Genomic DNA, 19,280 nt, shown 5'->3' on the forward strand with positions numbered 1-19,280 from the left:
ACGTGACTTGATCATGGATGAAACGCATAAGTCCAAAGGTTTTATTCATCCAGGTGCCGATAAAATGTACAAAGATTTAAAGGAATATTATTGGTGGTCTGAATATCTGACTCGTGCTAGAATTAAGGCAGAACATCAAAAGCCCTCGGTAATGTTACAACGACCGGAAACACGCAGTGGAGTGGGAAAAGAGTACTATAAGCCTCGTAACACCCTTTCGTAAATCATTCTGAGAACACAGTGTAGTCCGGGCACTAATTGGCAGGCTAACTTAAATTGCATACTCTCTCCCGATCCATAACAACTACATAATTGAAAGAAGCGCCTACCATTATGTCAACAAAATTATATCTCAACATGGTATATCTAGTTCGATTACTTCAAAAGAGATAGTCATTTTACCTCTTATTTTCTGGCAACCGTAAGAAACCAAATCGGTTTAAGCACGACCTGTAATTCCCAATTTTAATTCTACTAACAAATTTCTTATATATAGAAACAAACAAGTGCCTTATTGATGAGGCAGGGATAATATCACTTGAAAACTTTCACATAACTGAATTTGGTGAAGAACATGTATAAATAATGAACGGGAGAATCAAACAGTTACGACTAAATAAAAATTTCAAGGATCAAAGTTCGGTAAAATCCACAACGGGGAAAACAAATATATTTAAAAACGAAAACAAATACTCCTGTTTGTCCCGAAGGAACGTATAATGGCATATTGAATTTCGGGGACGAAATTTCTTAATGGAGGGAGAATGTGACATTCGTGACAAAACCGGATACACCTCAGTTTTCACAAATCGAATAAGCGTTTAACTGCTTATTGCATAACGAACGAATGGATAACCAAACAGGTCTGGTTGTGACCAGATATCCCGGGGGGCATCTATAAGTGATATACGTTTGATATAAGCTAAAATATTAGTATCATGACCTTAGTTCGATAGCAAACAAGTTAAACGAAAACATGCTCATTTAACTACCCGCTATAGATTTAAACGCGAAAGATAGTTACAAATCAAGCATTGTATCATCCGTTAAGCCGAAAAAGACTTACCAAACACTTAATTGAAATGTTTTAAGCAATCCGTGAAAATATTTTCGATTTTTATAAACGTATAGTATGTTTTTATAAATTTACACAAAACTAGCCGACAAACACTCGTTTTCGCACTGTTTAACGCACCCGATATATTTTTCGCGCCAAAAAACGAACCCGATGTAAATTTGGACCTGGGCTTTCGTATTTGGGCTTGAAAAATCAGAAACTTGGGACAAAATGGGCCCATTAGCATTCCGGCAGCAAAAAAATTTCCCCCCTAAGTAACCTTTATTTTTTTATATATATACAAATGAGATATTTTAACACCAAAATTTGTGAAATAACTTCTGGACTTCTTCTTCTCCAGCAAACTCAAGAAGAAAATTAGGTATTTTGATTAGTTTTACTATTTTTAATTCATTTTAATTAGTTTTAATAACATATAAATATGATTTAAATGCCAAAAATCATTCCTAACCATGTAAAAACCCTAAAAATGATCCATAAACATATTTTGATCATACATATGGTAAGGAATCTGGGTTGATAGTTTTTTTGGCCATAAACATGGATTAGAGGGTTAAAACGGCATTTTTACGGTTCAAACGTTCGTTTTTGTACACTAGCCGAAACCCTTAGTCAAGGGGTGTTATGTTGATGAAAAATTGCTTGGTTTGTGATATAGGACTTGTACCTAGCTTTCAAAGAAGCACAAGAACTTGAAAACTTGATTAGAAAGGCGGAATCGAACCAAAACCGCTAAGGTAATGTCGAAACACTTGTTTACGGGCTGTTTAGGTTAAGGTTGTGATGTGCATATTGTTAGGTCTGGAAATTTTTCAGACGTCAGGGACCATATCATTGAATCCCTGTTCAAATTTGGTAATTTTTCGACCGAGAATATTTGGCGAATTTATTACCGAATTGGGACGTTTATTTGGGAAAAATAGTTAAAATGCTTGAAAAATTATTAAATGTCGTGGGGAACTCAGATTTGGTATATTTTGATCACATATCAAATTTTGGGGAATTTGGAAAAGTCTAAGTATGCTTTGTGTAAATGCGTTCATATGAAATTTTATAGCCGAATTTGGGCCGAAAAGTATATTGAACGAGCTTGTTGCATTTTGGAATTGATAAACGTTGTTTTGGGACATAATTTGAGTATTCATGAATTTTTGTGGAATTTTTGGAAATTGTTTGAGATAAACGGACGATTTTCATGCTAAATATAGCATGAAAAATGAATTTTCATAAATTAATAAACCAGTAAATAATTCTAGAAATATTTTTATAAAAATCTACATATTTTATTTGATAAATGACTAAATTTTCATAATTTGATGATTAACGGTTAATTAATTATGCTAATTTGAAGATTAAACAAATTCCATTTTAATAAAAACCGACAAGTTCGCCATTAACGAACCTGCGGGAATATCAAAACACCAAGAGTGATCAAAAATCATTTTTTTGGATCAATTAAGTAAAAACGAACCTTTTTATGAGAAATCTGGACAATCTGGATAGATTGTGCACCTTTCTTTTCTCAAATCAAACTGAATAAACGGAAACGGGCCCCGTAGCTAATCCGGGACCCCAATATGTTATCTTTCTTTATAAATTAATCATTTTATCAACCAATACATTTACCCAAGATTATTTCCCCATAACTGTTTTCTGAACGCGTAAACGAACAACTTGGCCCAGCTGGGAAAACGGGAAACTGAGCCAAGTTCAGTTTTAAGTATTAGACATTGAACAACATCACAACCTAAGCCTATTGCCACTTTCTGGGCGTTCCAGCTATACCCAGATTAGTTATACAGCCCAGTTTAGTATTGAGATTATAATAATATTAAAATATTAATATTATTATGATATTAATTATAGGGACTAAGTGATAGCAAGGGAAACGAACCCCGAGCTGACCTTGCACTGAGTGCCTACAAAACAGTGAGTTTCATGACCCCATTTCTGAACTGTTTTACGAACTTTTGGGGTGAAAAGCATGTTTAATTACATATACATACATGAAACATGTATTGATGTGAATTATCTAAGTGCTAACACACGAAAGTCCCCACTAACACAGTGATTAACTTCGAGCCGGTGGCTTGTGAATAGTACTATTGGTTTGACAAACCCAAACAGAGCCGGGATGTGTTGCTGAGACTTTACCTCGTTTGCACATGACCATAATTACACAAACACGCTATGTAGTGTTAGACATAGGGGGCATATTGTGGGCGGAAATGGGGCCACAGTGGTTGATTGGGCGTGGGAAATGGATGCACGCAGCACAGACAGTCAAGGCTTCACTGTAGCTTAGCATAATTACATCATTTACATACATACATACTTATATCATGATTACAAGTGTTAACTTGTGAATATTCATAACTACTTTCTTGAAACTCGTGAAACTCACCAACTTCAGTAGTTGACCTGTTTTAAACTGCTTTTCAGGATTACCAAAGTTGGAATAAAGTGATGTCGTGCTATTTATCGTGGAACGTGCTCGATGCTATGTGAATAGACGCAAGGTTATTAGTACGAATAGAGTAGTTTAACGAACGTATTTTGTTGTAACACCTAGTTTTAACACAAAAAATAAATCAATGTAATATAATGTAAATTAGTTTGTAATGTTTGTTTATAAACAATGTTGTTAATACCAGAGGTGTCTGTTACATTCCCGTTTTACGCTTCCGCATTGTGCTAGTCAGGGTGTGACACATATGCAGCATCCATGAATATAAAGGTCTATTAATTGGATTTAAAGTCTGCATTTTTGAATGGGAAAATTGATGAAGAAGTCTATGTCACTTAACCTCCTGGATTTGAAGATCCAATGCACCCTAACAAAGTTTACAAGCTCAGCAAGGCACTGTATGGATTACCTCAAACACCAAGAGCTTGGTATGATGATCTGTCAAATCATTTGTTGGAAAATGGTTTCTGCAGAGGGGCAATTGACAAGAATCTTTTCTACAAAAGAAGGAACAAAGACCTACTGCTGCTGCAAATGTATGTGGATGACATTAACTTTGGCTCTACAAATGACCAAATGTGCAAAGAGTTTGAGCAAGTAATGAAATCCAAGTACAAGATGAGCTCAATGGGAGAAATGAATTTCTTCCTTGGACTTCAAGTGCAGCAGAAAGCTGATGGCATCTTCATAAATCAATCCAAATATGTACAAGAAATTCTTAACAAATTCAAGTGCCAAGACTTCAAGACAGTGTCCACACCAATGGATACACATGAGAAAATTGTACCTGATGAAAAGGGGGAGCCAGTGGACCAGCATGAGTATAGGGCCAAGATAGGATCACTGATGTATCTTACAGCATCTAGGCCAGATATTATGTTTGTTGTGTGCGTCTGTGCAAGATTTCAAGCTAACCCCAAGGTTTTACATATGCTAGTAGTCAAGAGGATATTCAGATACTTAAAGGGAAAACCAGACTTGGAGATTTGGTATCCAAAGAACCCTTCCTTTGATTTGATTGCCTACACAGACAGTGACTATGATGGTTGCAACATGAGTAGGAAATCAACCTCAGGAGGCTGCCAGTTTCTAGGGAAGAGGTTGGTGTCATGGCAATGCAAGAAACAGACTACAGTGTCTATCTCAACTGCTGAAGCTGAATACATTGCTGCATCTGCTTGCTGTGCACAGGTTTTGTGGATTCAAAATCAACTGCTGGACTATGGTCTGAATTTCTTACTTACTCCTATCTTAATTGATAATACTGCTGCTATGTTTATTGTTAAGAATCCAGTCCAACATTCTAAGACTAAGCACATTGAAATTAGACATCATTTCATTAGGGATTGTCAGGAAAAAGGGATTATAGAAATGAAAAGGGTAGATACATCTGATAATTTGGCTGATTTGTTCACCAAATCTTTAGATAAGACCAGATTTCATTTTCTGTTAAAATGCTTAGGAATGATAAATGTTGATGAGGTTTAATTTAGGATGTGTGCTTAAGTGAGGTGCTTACTGATGATCTATGTTACTCACTTTGAATGTTTGCATGATAAAATTGCTATGCTTGAATGATTACTCAATTGCATGAATCATGTTGTGACTGTTCTTGTGTGAAATTTCTGTTAGCATTGATAATTACAGCTGTTAGTACTTTGATCTGTGCTTGCATGATGAATTTTATGATTCTAAGTACTTCGAGCATGAATCTGTGCTTGATGATGTGCTTATTGCTCTTCGATCATAAGCATAGGCTTCTGAAAGACTATTCTAAGTCATTCGAGCACAGATGTCATTGCTCAACTGCTCGAGCATAGAATGCAGTCTTGAAAACTTTTTTAAGTGTTTCGAGCATGCTTTTGTGGTAGGGTGTTTAATGCTCTTCGAGCACAAACAATCCATACTTGGGTTTTTCTCAAGTAACTCGAGCATGAATGTTGTTACCAGTGGTCGAGCATGTACATGTGTTCAGGATAACTTGCTTATTCCTACTAATTACTGCTCAAGCACAACACTAAGTTTCTCGAGCACAATCATTGAAATGATTCACTTCTAAGGTTGCTTGATAGACTTTCGAGCATGCTCGATAAAGTTCTGAGCATGCTCGACAGGCTTATGTGTGAATTTGTTATTTCTATGCTATCTGAAAGTTTGTGCTTTGATACTGTGATAGTGTGTGCTTAGTTACAAATGCTTAAATGACAACACCATGTTTAAAATCGCTGTTCTTCAAGTGAACTCACAAAGAAAAATGGTTTTTAAATGGTAAAAGTTTCCTTTTCTAAGCAACACTGTTTTCGGTGACATTGAATAAGAGAAATGATAATATTATCCAAATTCCCAGCTTCAAGGAAGCAAGAAACTGTTTTTAGGGAAATTGAATCCAACCTACAATGGGAAATGATAGTATATTGTCTAATTTCCTAACCCATAGATTGAAGGCTTAAAAGATTTCTGTTCAACAAATTGACAATTCGTGTGGTATCTTCTCATGAGTGTAGTGACTGATGTGATACAAACCTAAAATCTTTGGTAAGTTTGATGTTGTGATTCATCAGAAGATTAAGGTATGTTTCCTTACACATCTCTCCGAATGATAGGCAGAAAGACAATTACCCGATCATACACGAGATTGTTGCTGTCTTGGTCTCTCAAATTAAAATTTATAAAAATATATGAGCATCAAAAGAATATTAAGCAGTTAAAAGAAAATATCTGCCAAAAGAAGCATAAAGAAAAATTCTGAAAAGAAAAATCAATTAATGCTTCAAAATTTATTAAGTATAAATAAAAATATCCTGAATTTAAGGGGCACCAAGAGAACTACAGGAGTGGGGCATTCAAATAAGTCCTAAATACTCTGAATGTAAGGCATGTAAGTCCGGATGGCTTGGAAGTCCAATGTTCAACCTTGAAGTAGGATATATATATATATAAGTATATATAAATATAACTGCTCAAATAGCTAAATATTTTGACCAAGGCATCAGGGGGTTGAAGTCAAATTAGAGTGATTGGGGAAAGCTGAATAAACTTTGAGAAGAGATTAGGAACAACCTGAAGTCCAAAGTGTAACCATTCTAACTCCAGCTCCAAATTGAATCTTAAGTATATCACTGAAGTTATAAGAATCATTTTAAGTGCCTCCACCTAGTGTCAACCTGGCATAAGTCATAATAAGACTGGAAAAGAAATGGTGTGATAGTTATTAGAGAATTTGATCCCATGTTAAGGTCTTTCCATTTGACTTAAAATGAATTTTATTTTTGAACTGGATTTTGATCTCTTATGTCACCTTAAACAGATTGCTCATTTGATTTACTGTTATGAAATGATTATTCTTTGGTAAAAGTTAAACTTTTGAGCACAAGACATGATTACTCATGTCTTGAATCAGTGGCATAAAAGTTGTGGTTCTCAAACTGAAATGAAATTTAGTTAAGTGTTTCGAGCAAGGAAACTGTGCTTGCTTATGCATTGCTTCTTCGAGTATACTTTGAGATGTGTGAATTGACTATCTGTTTCGAGTATGACATGAGACGTTTTACTGATTTCACTCGAGCATGATGGATAGTCGAGTAAGGTAAGATTACCAGTGTGACTCAGGATTGAATTTTGAATGAATTTTAACAAGTACATTCGAGCACACTACACCTCGAGTATGACTCAATGCTATTCTATAAATTAATTTAAGGTAATCGAGCACAAGTCTAGAGGAATATTGCTTTGTCTCGCTGGTTGTTCCATGTACTCAAGCAAGGACAAAGAATATTCCAAGTACATCGAGCAAGAGTGTAACGCCGTTAAGTTATCGGTTTAAAGATTTCCTGCTTGTAGAGTATGTATGTTTTCTTGGGAATTGTCCTGCATCTTTCGTTGACCCGACCATCTTCCGGGTACGTTAATTTGTCTAACCTTTTTCCCAAGTTACCACATCCCTTGAACTTCGAGGGTCAATGCGTAATATTGTTTATATCATAAAAATTAAAAAAAAAATGAAAACCCTAACTCTATTCTTCCTAGCGGCGCCGATCGCAACCTGTACCCCCTGCTCGTTTTTCTTCTGCTCAACCAAGTTTCAGCCATGAAAACTCCAATTCCGGGTCGGTTTTATGATTCCCCATGCCTTTTACACGTTAATTGATCCTTATATTGCGCGTATTGATCGAAAAACGTCTTGTTGTAGGCTAATTGGGTGGCTGTCCAATTGAGCTTTTTCGGGACTGTTTCGAGTGAGGTTTTCGCATCAAAATCCCACTAGGTATGACATGTACATCATATTATAATTTCATGGCCAATGGAGGTGTTTAGGTCGGTCAATCGATTTTAGTTCGAAAACTAGGGTTTACCAGGTGTAGGGTTGACAATTGTTGAGTTTGATGCGTTAATCGATCGGATGACCGACCGAATTAGTTTGTACAGCCCTAGGGGGGTTTAAGGGCTGTGGAAAAATAAATTTTTTTGATGCTCGGGGCTTTTTTGGTTAGTGCTTCGTCAATCGAGTCGGCGGTGCGCGAATTTTTGTTTAAATGTTAAATTGAGAGTTGTAAAAAGGAACCGTCAACCTTATCAACTCGAGTGACATAATCATGATGAATGAAAAGATTAAAACGGGAATTTGGTCCATTTGGGGCTGATTCGTTTAACAAATGGTTTTAAGGTTTACTTCGCGCGTATTCGACTCGATTTGATTACCCTTGGGCAAAGTTGTTGGGCCTTGGGCCAAGTGTTGGGCCTTGGGCCAAGTTGTTGGGCCTTGGGCCAATTGTTGGGCCTTGGGCCAAGTTGTTGGGCCTTGGGCCAAAGTGTTGGGCTTGAACGGCCCATTAGGCAAGAGTTTCTTACGGTCTAGTTTAGTAACGCGTTGTGTATAATTTACAGGCCCTTGCTTGTGATTGTGCACTTAGGGATTTCCTAGCTCGTTGCAGGTGTTCGATTGATTTCAGGTGAATTCATGATGCGCCGTTTTTTACTCTTTTAACTTTTGGGCTAGCATGCACACCTAAGTGTTTTCTTACGAGATGAAATGTTTTAAACGATTTTATATAGGCTTGCTAGAATAGGGCAGGCCTTGGAATGTTAACATATATACGTATATATAAATTATTGTTTGGCCTCTATTTGGCGAATGTTGTAGTCGTTTCGACTACTGAATGTTGTGCATGCCTACTTTGTGTTTGCATGCGCTGAATGTTACGTGTTTGGGTTGTACGTTTGCTCGACCCTGAATGTTATACGTGAATGTTATATATATATGTTGTTATACATATATGGATGTATTTAAAGGTTGTTTACATATGTATGAGAATGTCTAGTCTTCGGTAATGATGACTTAATGAATGTACTCTTTTATTTTTACTTTAAAAACTTTTGGTATGATTATCATAATTTCCATTACTGATAATATTTACTTAGAACTTGAACTCACTCAGCATAAGCTGACTTTGTGTGCATGTTAGTGTGAGTTTCAGGTTAGGAAAAGGATGCCTTATCGCTTGGACGTGCACGGAGTTACTTGGACGGTGATGGGCATACTGGAATGAAGAATGGTTTATGAACATTTTATTTCAAAGGACTTATAAAAGTTATACTTAATTTGGTTTTGGGCAAAATTCCCAGGTTTCGGGAACTTGTTTCATTTTTCATGTTTTCCGCTAAATTGACACTCTGATATGTTCGTTTTAATGGAAGAAACGGTTTCCAAGTTCAACTATTTCATTAAGTATTTAGAATGAATACCAACTGTGGGGTTCCCGGGATTCGGGGTCTTACAAAGAGTTGTACCATGTACTCGTGTACAGGGGGAGCCGGCTTTTCTTTTGGCTGTATGCTCGAGCAAGGGAGGTACATTAATTTTGAAATTAAATGACAACTGTCATGCGCTAGACGACAAAAGAGGTACTGTACCACCCAAACGTTAGGTATAAAAGGGGGACTTAGAAAGTTTTTCTCACATTTCTCAATTAAACCTAAACGAAAACCCTTTTGCTCGTGCTATCTCCCTCTTGCTCGTTGCTCTAATCCTTGATTCACTTTACTTCGATTACAGCCATTAGCTTTGTTTCGACTTCGGTAAGACATCGTTATTCGATAATCGTCACACCGATTTTGAAATTAGGGTTTCTAATTGAACTAATTGACTAACTGTTTACTTGTTCTGACAGGTACGCATATTACTACGGAACAGGTTAATCGAAGACGCCATTACTCATCTATCCTTCCTCATATATCTTTTTTGCAACTTTGTGTACTGACATTCTCTTATTTTTGCAGAACTGATGGCGTTTAAATTCGAAAAACGGCACAATATGTGTGCTTAACTGGAGATAGATGATGAAAATCGCGAGTTGGAGCCAATGATAAATTTCTTGAACAACTCTAATCTGCGAGTGGCATTGACAGAAAACCCCACGATATACAGAAATCATATTTCATATTTTTGGGGTTCCGCAACATATGTCAACGACGTCAATGGAGAAAGGATTGAGGCGTCGGTTCTAAACCACGATATTGAGATAACAGAGGCTTCAATCCGGGCTGCACTACACTTGAATGATAATTTTGAGATTCAGCCATCTTACTCAGTCCCACGGCTGCTACGAGTCTTTCAGGAGACTATGGGCTATCAAGGAGGAGTTAAGGAAGGGCAATTTCATAAGGGAAGTTTTCCCTTAGTCTACAGGTTCCTGATCCACCACGTCATATAGTCCTTATCTCCTCGGAGAGGGACATGGACCTTATTGAGCAGAGAGCTTGGCACTCTCACTGTGGCGATACTGTACAGGCAACCTTTTAATGTTTCAAGACTTATCTTTCAAGGATTGGTTTCGAATGCAGAGAAGGCAGAAGGCCACAGATTCCTCATGTATCCAAGATTTTTAAAGATTTTAATAGACAGGGTCTTGCCTAATCTTCAGAACTCTGGTGAAGTGTTGAGGCTTCAGGATCCTAACATTTGCAAGAGAATGAAGGATGCACAGAGCAAGTTTGTTGAAAATGATGAATGTGATTTACTACCATGGTTGCTCGTTCCATCTTTTGTAGCTATTGATGTACCAGGGACTCCAGGGAATAGTGATGTTGAAGACAGTGATGGTGCAAATGATGATGGAAATGGTAATGATGATGATGATGGTGCTGAGGGTGGAAATGGCATGTTGATTGGTAATGATGATGTTGCATATAAGGTAATTGAGGTAGATGTGCCTTTAATTGAGCAGGCTGTCTATGAGGCAGTTGATGCAGAAGTTGAGGTGTAGGAAGAGGCAGTTGCACAAGATGTTGCACAAACAGTTACCAAGACTACTCCACCAGCCTCACCACAACCAACAGTCTATCATTATGATACAGATTCTGTGGAGCTAGGTGATGTTAATAATGATATTCCTGTTTCCCCAGCCATCATTGAACCTTTTTCTGACACTGAGCCAATAGAAAACATTTCTTCCCTACCTAAACCAACCCCATCCTCTGAACCATATAAAGTCTCATCTCCTGAAACTGTTGAATCTGAACCTTTTTCTGAACCCTCTCCAAAGCCTACTCTTGAAACCCCACCATCAAGTCCTAACCTTTATGACGTTGTTTGTGAAAATGCCAGACTTGAGTTCGAAAACATTATGTTAAGAGAACAAAATGCCATTTTGGCTACACGGAACTTGGCTCTGGAAGCTGCTCTGAATGAAGCGTTGATGAAGATTCGAACCCTTGAGGGGAAGTCTGAGGTTGAGAAGACCTCGTATGCACCAAAACAGGGGGAGAAACCTGAAGACATAGAGAGCTTAAGAGTAATCGGGGAAATATATGAAAGTGCTGATGAAGAGAATGTGGAGGAGAATGTGGAGGTTGGTCCATCAAATGCTTTACACATGTTAAATCAAGCATATGATGAGGAAGATTCTGATGTTGAGGGGGAGGATAAAGAAAAGGAAGAAACAGAAGAAGAGAAATTGAAGAGAAGACAAAAGGGAAAGGGGGTTGCACTTACAAATGATGATTTACACCCCCTGCCCCAACATACCTTTCAATCTGATGACATACTGTTCAAAGAAAATGTAGTTGATCCAGATGAAGCAGAAGCCGAATCTGTGAAAATGCAATCAATTTAATGAATGAAGAGTTGGAAGCCCTAGAAAGAGAAGAGCTAAATGAAGAGGAGGGGGAAATTCCTCAAGAAGTCATTGAAGCTTTAATTAAAATGAAAGAAAAAGAGGAGGCAGATGAGAGGAGATTAAAAGATGCTGATGAAGCAATCAAGGCTACACTTGATGCCCTGAGAGAAAATATGAATTTTGATCAACAAGAACAAGAACAGGACAAAGCTGAAGAGCCATTGATCACTGAGCCTGAAGAGCCTGAAATGAATGAGCCAGAACTTAGCTTGGGACCAGTTATTCAAGAAAAAGATGAAACCATTGAAGTCTCTGCAAGTACTATGGTTAAATTGATCATTATGAAGGATCTTACACTGATTCTGAACAACCCAAAGATACATCATCGAGAGTTAGTGACAGCAGCAAGAAAGGCTCAACAAGACTTTATCAATCTGTGTAGAGAAAAAGAACAAAGAGTTGAAAAGCATGCTGAACCAAATGAGCTCATTATTGAAGAAGTGACTGAAGAATCTATAGACACTCACATAGATGAACCTGTTACTGAAAAGTCTGAGTCAGTGGATGAGGAAATAATCATTGAAGAACCAGAAACAGAAGTAGAGCAACCTGATACATCCACTCCAACTCAATCAAGTTTGAAAAGAAAATACACAACTGAAATTGAGACACCAAAGCCCAAAAGACAAAAATCTGTTAAGAAAATGGTGTATAACATAAGGATGAACAAGCTTGAAGAAAGGACAAGAGCTTAATCCACACAAAATGATGAACCAATGATTGAGGCTCTCCATAACCTTGAAGATGTGATTGATGTAATTGATGAAAATGAAGACGAGGAAGGGTTGAAGGAAACCGAGAAAGAAATTGAAGATAAAGACTATCTGATTAGCCTGGGATATGATTCACTATATCTCCAAAGACTATCAAAAGAAGATATAACAGCAGAAGCTAAGGGGTGGAGAACAAGGAAAGCTAAAAGAGAATTATTAATGAAGGCTGGTCACAAGCCTGCATTCCTTAACCTTCAACCATTTTATAAAATTGAACGAATGTACAAGAGAGCCATTTTAGATGATGTATCTGGTTATGTGAAGAAAGTATCAAAGAAGAAAGAAGAAGGTGAAAAGGTTTTGAAAGAATCTGACAGTAGTAAAAAGAGGGCTGAGAAGAAAGCAAGGGATGAAGAAGAATATGAATCATTGAAGTCTAAACATAAAGATATCAAATTTCTCTAACTGTATGGCTACAAGTATAATCATTTGATAAATCTTTCTCCTGAATAATTGAAAAGAAAAATACAACAGATAAAGGACTCTCACAAAGATCAAGCAAGTTGAGAAAGATATGAGAGAGAACAGGAGCTAAAGATGAGGTTACAGAGGGAAAGAGAGGAAGCAGAAAGGAAAATCAAGAAGTGAAGAAGTGGTTTGAGGACCCTCAGAGGGTAGAAATGTTAAAGACAATTGTGATGGAGAAAGGAATGACAGAAGAACAATTTCAAAACATGCCTCTTGAACAATTAATGGAAATATATAATAGAGAGCAGAAACTGTACATTGAAACACAAAGAAAACTGCGGGAGGACAGGATGAGAGCCGAAGAAGAAGTGAGAGCTGAAATGATGAGTGCTCTGCACAAAAAGGGAGTGAAAATGTCAAGGCTACTGGTGCAAACAAACGAAACAATAAGAAGATGGTATGTTGAAGAGGGGCTCAAGAAAACAAAGACTACTACAGTCAGGGAGCATGAGCAGAACTCAAAGGTCCGAGAGTGTGAGGCTTGTGCCACCAAGGAACTTAAACTTGCCCACACATCTCTACTTAGACAGAAGATCAAAGACCTTAAGGGCAATAACTGAGGATAAGGAAGAACATCTCATCATCTTTAGGGATGATTTGAGAAATTTTACAAAGGAACAACTGACCAAGATGGCTGAACTGACCTTGTATGGCAATCAAATAAGAAGTCAGCCATCTGGTCAACAAAGGAATGATCTCTCTAAATTTTTAAAGGAACAGGCAGAAAAGGGATTCCCATTTTTGCTACAGAAGAAGAGAGAGATTAGAAGCCAGACAGAGAGGGGAAAGAGGAATAAAAGGATAAATGAAGTACACACATCTGAGCTTTCCCTCTTTGACTTGAAGAAACAAAGAACTCAAGCGAGCAGCTCTCACCACAAAAGGAAGACCTTGAAAGAGTGCTTGGCTATGAGAGAGGTTACGCAAGAACCAAACTCAAAGGTACAACAATTCGGAAGAATCACATACATAACATACAATCAACATGATGATTCAACTACCTTGAGAAATGAGTCTGGAATACCTTTTGCGGTGATAAGACATGATGAAGATCTCAAATTCATGCATCCACAAGACTTACAAGATCTAATTGATGCAAGATTTCCTAGAGATGCCTCTGATTCCGCAGAGCTCGATATGATAAAACAAAGGGCTGCCTATGTCAAGAGACTAAAAGAAAGATCTGATGCTAGGAGCAGAGGAAGAAGATAAAAGACTAGAGCAAATTGATGATTATTTTTAGTTTCTGTTTATCTTTGTAAATTTTTTATTTTTGTGTTTGATGAATGAAAACTTTAATTTGTAATGCCCAAGAGGAAGAATTCCTGATTATGTAATGAAATGACGTGTTCTTGAATGATATATGTTATATGTCTGATACATGTGTAACTCTATGCAGGTATGTATTGGTGCATCTGAGCTTGTTCCAATCTAGGGGGAGATTGTTGGGATTTTTGATAAGGAAGATTGGAATCTTCTCAACCTCCTCAGAAAATGGCTAAGTATGGACTTCGAGCAAGTGTAGGCTCCTGGACGGATCGTACACGGGATGTCGCTATCTGCACAGGTGCGGAATCCCTGCGTAGTTAGATACGAGTGCAGAATACTTATAAATCAAACACACGAGCAATGAACGAACACGTTATATTGATAACTCGAACACGTGACACTAGGTCACTATTACAGACTGACTTGTAAACATGTAACACTCGAACTGAACCGCTGAAACGAAACCCTAACCAACCACTTAAACTGTTACATCGAACAGTTTAAATAGACACGACAACTTCGCCTCAGGCGAAGTTGTCTTTAACTTCGCTTGTTCAACAAGTTCGCCTGAGCGAACTTGTTGACAACTTCGCTTGTTACAAAAACATAAACATAATCAAAAACATAATTACATTACAGACTCGATTACAAACGTTAGACTATGAACTACTGACACACATGTACCAACAGACTCCCCCTTGGCAGTAGCTTCATATCTTGATCTTCAAATCTTAAGTCTTGTAATCTTGCATCTCTACGCGTGTGCTCCCTCTCTAACACACACCGACACCACCCGTTGATATTTCCTAGCTTGGTCCTTCCAAGCAGGAATGTAGAAGATCTTCTTCTCGTTGAGCACCTTCAGATCAGCCTGCGATAGATTAACAAGATGCATCGGGTCTTAAACCCTAAGCACTTCTTGTTCATCCTCATCTTCCATAACCGCTTCAGCTGTCTCACAGTCCACAAACCACCATTTTAGGTCTTTGAGCACGTCCTTGGACATGAGCTTCATCGGTACTTCTTTAAGGCACCGGATCGGTTTATATTTCATAACCATCCAAGGTTTTCCATCAACTCTCAGACCCCTATCCTTGTCTTCGACAAGTTTCCCCTTTTGTGGTCTCATCAGCTCAAACTTCTTCTCCTTAATACACTCCTTCCACACTATCTTCCCGATGATTCTAGCCATGTTGTCTTCACTTCGGTTTATCAATCCCAATCTAGCTAAATCTTTTACTTCACATTCAGGCAGTGTGTTTAAGGATCTCAACGTTCTCCTGAAGTACTGAATTCCATCGTATCTTTTGATCACGAAGAGCCGCAGCTGCTCATCATATATCCAGCAGATAATACATTTCTTTGCTTCTGCGTATCCCTTAATATTGTAACTCTTTTTGAACATTTTAGGGATCGCCGGCTTCTTCGTCTTTATGAACCAGCGAGCACAACCTTCCTTCCAATTCGGTTGTTCCTCCCATTCAGTATCTTCCTCAACAGTCTTATCACCCATCTCTGGTCTCTCAACCTCCGGAATCTCGTGTTCCACGGAGTCATCTACAATCTCCCCCTCCTCTATCACGTTTTCAATAGTAATTTGCTCACCGATCTTATCAATCTCATCAACCGGCAGCACATCTTCTTCCAGCATAAAATCATCATCATCCTCATCTAGCTCTTTTAACGCGTCGATCACATCTTCAACATCAGCATCATCATCAACATCTACCACGTCGTCACCGGCTGCGCTTGCAGACTCCCCCTCAGCTGTGGAAGCCCCAAGAGCCTGAGAGGTTCTTGGCAGCTCACCACCTGCACCTTCCGGTGCATTGGGATCATCGTCTTGATCTTCTCTCCGTTTTGTCCTCAACTTATCTCCCCTACAAGTCTTCTCCCCCTGAGATGCCAAGAATGCCTTGAAGGCATCTATTACTTTCCCGTGTTCAACCAGGAGGGCTGCTTGTAGTCGATTGGATTCCACTAGGCGTTCAATGGTCTTTGACTGTACATCAACCATCCTCTCTAGCGATGTAATCCTTTCGGAATCTGAAGTAGGCGTTGGAGTTGGCGGGACATCAGCAGCAGAAGTGACCGCAGGTGGTACACTTGGTAACCCTGCAGTAGTAGTGACGGTCGACTCAACAAATCGTGCAACTACCACCGGTGGAGTAAGCGATTGGGGTGGTAGAGACACAACTGCTGGGGCCGACGTCTCGACGGCAGTAACCTGTGCTGTAGAAGGAATAAGAGACATACCAGACAAGGCAGGTGGAGCAAAACGTACCAGCCTTGAAGATTCTCCAGCTCCCGAACCCATACCTGTCCGTTCTCTTCTCGAACGTCTGAGCACAAGTTGAACTGCTTCCTCTTCATCAACTTCCTCATCATCCTCGTCAACAGTTCTCGGCCTCTTTCCAGTCGTTCTCTCCCGAGACACCATCAGTCGTCTCGCTTCAGCAAATGTTTCATCAAGATCGGAGTCAGCTACCGAAGTAACTGCTCTAGTAACCTCCATGACCTGAGAACCTGAGACATCCATATCAAACAGTCCATGGCCGCTAAAAGCAGCATCAAGATCTACTTCTTCAGTAGTAGGCACAGCAGCTGGCACAGCAGCAGAAACAAACGTAGATATAACAGGAGCAGCTGGTACAGCATGGGGTGCTGCCGCCTGATGTGGCTGTGGGTCTCTGAACTCGTCCCCTCCTGCAGGAACATACCCCGGGTTGATAAGATACCCAAACAGTGGAGTATGCCAGGGACGTAGCTCAGGCTTGCTACGTGTGCTCGAAGTCCGACACTGAGCGAAGATACGTTTCGTCACACATTCGACGTATCTTATAGGGCGTCTCTGCGGTAGCGACGGAGCGACATGATTGAGGATCATCTGTAAGAACCGAGGATACATAGTAAATCGCTCGCGCGCCACAGCCCTCCTCTGACGATCAATCTCGTAAAATATCAGCTAAATAAATGAATATCGTCGGTTGTAAGTCAGGGCAATCATGGCTGACTGCATTGTCGCGCCCATCCCATCCGTTCCTGCCTTCCTCCCAGACATGCATACAATCAATACATGCATTAGGAAGCGCCACTGATCCAGTAAAAAACCTTTCCTCCTCTGTGTATCCCCTAACGGACCTGAATAACCCATCCTCAGATACGCCCCATCACGAAAAGGAGCTACAAACTCCGTTGGGTCATCCCTTGTCTCTTCTCCAAACTGCAAAGCCAACCGTATATCTTCAGAAGAAAACTGTATAGCATGACCATTTACGGTTGCTCGCATCACCGGGGGCTCAGGCCTGCAATCATAATATACCGTCTGCCAAAAGTCTTCTATGTTAGGCAGTGAAATGGGCAGGGTATTTGTGATCGCATGAAAGATCCTTGAGCGCTGGAGAAATGTGATTATCTCCCTGTAGTCTTCCACGCCCCTTGCATCTGGATCTAGCGTGATGTACTGGTTATGGGCCGGAAAGAACTGTCGTTGATCATCACCGTCGTCACCACCAGCACCGCCAACAGCAGCCATATCTGCACAAAACGAAACAAGTTAGACAACGTTTAAGCAACTCACAAGTTCGCTTTGTACCACGAGCGAAGTTGTGATTAAACTTGTACAGGTGAACTTAAAGGTGAGGCGAAGTTGGGAAACAACTTCGCTTCATCTGTAAGTTCGTCTAAAAACTGTTAAGTGAATTGGTATAGGCGAAGTTGATGATAACTTCGCCTTATCACCACATCGCCTCAGGCGAATTTGAGTTCAAGGCGAAGTTAAAGATAACTTCGCCTCAGGCGAAATTAAGCTTCAGGTGAAGTTGTGGATAACTTCGCCTTAGGCGAAATTAAGCCACAGGCGAAGTTGCGGATAACTTCGCCTAAACCCTAACTTCGCCTGAATCTGAAACGGCGACTGTTCAGATTCAATCGGCCAAGATCCGATGATTTCGCAACGTTTTGACGATCCAGGAGAGAATAACACAACATATTAATGCTTTTGATGATTTCGCAACGTTACGCTTAACTTCGCCTAGGCGAAGTTAAGCACAACTTCGCCGAATTCAACAACTTCGCCCGTAATTTCAAAATCAACCCTTTAAGTTTGAAGAATCTTGCACTCAACATTAGAAGCTTCCAAAAAGAGTTAAACAAAAATGATCATGTCCAAGTAACCAGTTATAAAATAATACAACTACAAAAATAGAAAAACTTATAAAAATTTAACGAAATAAGGGATCAAATTTCAGTCTAGTCAGGGACCACTACGTTTTAGAAAAGATCCTAACAGGAATCATACTAACTACGTGACTATCACTTGGATCCGTGTTTAGCTGTATTATGACATAGAGAAACAGGTTATAGGCATGTAAATAACTTAAATGGTTTTCATCATTTCTGTGATACGGATTAAGGTTCAGTTAAACTCAAAATTTAAGTGGGCAACAACTCAGAGATAATGATGCCTTCTATCTATTCTCAAAGCGTATTTGGCTATACCCAAGTCATCCCGAATTGACTTCGACCCATAGTGTCTGATTAACTTGTAGATACACGTTGTCTGCCTCCCGTTCTCTTCTTACTCCAGAATTGAGAAGTCTTGATTGTTACAATGACTCATAAGTACTGAAAAATATACATGTATTTTTTTTTTTTTTTTTACTATACATACTTATAGACTTCGGAGTACTAAACCACTGCAAGTCCCGAATCTGGATCACTGCAGTGTCTTGAAATGCTTTCATTACGGGAATCAGAACACTCACGGGCTCGTGTATGACTGGGTAGTCGCTTTTCTGCCTATCATTCGGAAAGATATGTATGAAGACATTCAAAACTCTTAAGGAGTTTCCACGGAAAATCGAGTAGTTTAAGTTAGTATCACATACACTTTTACGCACCATAAAAATTACCATGACATACAATGACTGTTCTAAAGCCTTTTAAGCTTAATAACTTCACTAGTTAAGCACACACAATCAGTATATATATCATCTTCCAAGGTTGGATCAATTTTCTGTTAAACAAGCAAAGAACTTCTTACGAAGTAT

This window comes from Bidens hawaiensis, unplaced genomic scaffold, assembly GCF_021521415.1.
Source record: "Bidens hawaiensis isolate Kalapana, Puna unplaced genomic scaffold, B.hawaiensis_p1.1 tig00014906_1, whole genome shotgun sequence".
In the NCBI taxonomy this organism is placed as follows: Eukaryota; Viridiplantae; Streptophyta; class Magnoliopsida; order Asterales; family Asteraceae; genus Bidens; species Bidens hawaiensis.